Source organism: Portunus trituberculatus, chromosome 12, assembly GCF_017591435.1.
Source record: "Portunus trituberculatus isolate SZX2019 chromosome 12, ASM1759143v1, whole genome shotgun sequence".
Lineage (NCBI taxonomy): Eukaryota > Metazoa > Arthropoda > Malacostraca > Decapoda > Portunidae > Portunus > Portunus trituberculatus.
Window position 1 is genome coordinate 8,432,339 of NC_059266.1, and position 2,500 is coordinate 8,434,838.

At 38.7% G+C, this 2,500-nt stretch overlaps 1 long non-coding RNA gene across 1 annotated transcript in view; it reads left to right on the top strand.

Moving 5' to 3' along the window:
• The window catches only part of LOC123502696, a 3,710-nt gene that overhangs the window by 1,073 nt on the left and 137 nt on the right, over nucleotides 1-2,500 (top strand). Inside the window, exon 2 of the long non-coding RNA XR_006674195.1 lies at nucleotides 2,163-2,500. This exon is cut by the window's right edge and continues 137 nt beyond it. This is a non-coding gene — a long non-coding RNA (uncharacterized LOC123502696). The remainder of the gene's footprint in view (nucleotides 1-2,162) is intronic.

Genomic DNA, 2,500 nt, shown 5'->3' on the forward strand with positions numbered 1-2,500 from the left:
ATCTTTCTACTTATTTCATTTTTCCTTGCTTTTTCTCTCTCTCTCTCTCTCTCTCTCTCTCTCTCTCTCTCTCTCTCACTTTCTTTAATCTGGACGTGACTGAGAAAGAGAGACTTTGCATGCACGGAATGATAAAGCAAGAAATGGAGAACGAAGTGATAAATGAAGGAACAAAGGGAAAAAAGAAAAAAAAGAAAGAAAAAGATGAAAAGAAAACAGGAAACATGACGAAGGGAAAAAAGGGAAAAGCAAGAAAAGAAAGAGAAAAAAAAGAGCCAAAACTGATCAAAGGATTAAAAGAAAGAAAGAAAGAAAGAAAGAGAAAGAAAGAAAGAAAGAAAAATAAAGTGACATTGAGAACAGAAGACAAAAAAAGAGCTAAATTAGAGAGAGAGAGAGAGAGAGAGAGAGAGAGAGAGAGAGAGAGAGAGAGAGAGAGAGAAAGCACGAAGGAATGTTTTTGATAAAGTAGAAGTAACAAAATCTTTGGTAAAATATTAAAGGAGAGAGAGAGAGAGAGAGAGAGAGAGAGAGAGAGAGAGAGAGAGAGAGAGAGAGATAAGGGAGACACACACATAAGCAAAACAAGAAATGAACAGACAGAAGAAGAAGAAGAAGAAGAAGAAGAAGAAGAAGAAGAAGAAGAAGAAGATTAAGAGACAAGGAAACACAAATAAACAAAAACAGGAGGGAGGAGAAAATTAACAATAAAAGGGAGAAGACGAAAGACACGAAGGAGAAGATAAAAGAGGGGAAAAGGAGAGTAAAAGAGGGGAAACGAGAGACACAGATGGAAAAATATGATAAAGAAGTACATAAGGAAACAGAAATGACAAGAAACAAGGGAAGAAGAAGAAGAAGAAGAAGGAGGAGGAGGAGGAGGAGGAGGAGGAGGAGGAGGAGGAGGAGGAGGAAGATGATAAAGGAGAGGAAACAAAGAAGGAAAGAGAATGGAAAGGAGAGAAGATGATAAAGAAGAAAAATAAGAATAATCTTGGACAATAATGAAGGAAAAAAGACAAAATTGATAAAATGAAGACAATAAACAAAGCAAAAATAAAAGAAATGAAAAACTTTTGAGGAAAATAAAGAAATAAAAACGTGAAATTTGAGGAAAAATACTAGATTTAATTAAGCCGACTTGAATTGAGAGAGAGAGAGAGAGAGAGAGAGAGAGAGAGAGAGAGAGAGAGAGAGAGAGAGAGAGAGAGAGAGAGAGAGAGAGAGAGGAGAGAATAAACAAAAAATGAAAGAAAAGATGAAGAAAACAAAATTCCAGAGAGAGAGAGAGAGAGAGAGAGAGAGAGAGAGAGAGAGAGAGAGAGAGAATAAATAAAAATGAAGGAAAACGATGAAGAAAACAAATATTCCAGAGAGAGAGAGAGAGAGAGAGAGAGAGAGAGAGAGAGAGAGAGAGAGAGAGAGAGAGAGAGAGAGAGAGAGAGAGAGAGAGATACATTAATACAAATCACACTACTGTCCTGACACTGATTGAAAAGTATACATACGAATGATACACGACACATACAAATGATACACAGGACACATACGACTGATACACAGGACACATGACACGCTGTATTTCAATATTTGCTTTGCTGAAGTGACACGTGAAGAAAACTGTACCAGACAAGACACATCCAAGTGATACATAGAAGTGATACGTAGAAAAACACATAGATAAGGTATTTTTTCACACACACACACACACAAAAAAAAAACTTTTCCAAATGTAACTATTGTTTTGGCTTGCATTAGAGAGAGAGAGAGAGAGAGAGAGAGAGAGAGAGAGAGAGAGAGAGAGAGAGAGAGAGAGAGAGAGAGAGAGAAACACGCTAACACACTCCCTAAAACACACACACACACACACACACACACACACACACACACACACACACACACACACACACACACACACACACACACACACACACACACACCCTAACACACCCTGTAAAACACACACATAAACACACACACCCCAACACACACACACACACACACACACAGAGACAGACACTCACACACCAATTAATTAATATATCACGTAGGTGGGAGGGAGAGGGGAGAGGGGAGATGGGGAGATGGGGGAGGGGAAAGTCCATAGCAAAATTACATAATACGACAGTTTGTAAAAAAAAATAATAATGTAACTTTCACAGGTAAATGAATGTATGTTCCCTCACTAATTACCTGGAGAGAGGGAAACTTGTGAGGGGCATTTCAGTGTTAGGAAACTACAACACACTAGCTGAATCCATGCTAGGAAGTGACGGTGTATGTTCTGAAGGTGGAAAGTGACGAAGGAAAGTGGCAGTGGATGTTCTGAAGGTGGAAAGTGACGGTGCATTTTCTGAAGGTGGAAAGTGGACGAAGGAAAGTGGCAGTGGATGTTCTGAAGGTGGAAAGTGAGAAGGTGACATAACAATTAATAGAAAATGAAGGAATGAACAGGCAAATGAGATGAATGAGTGAAGGAAGTGAAAGAAGGAAGGAAGGA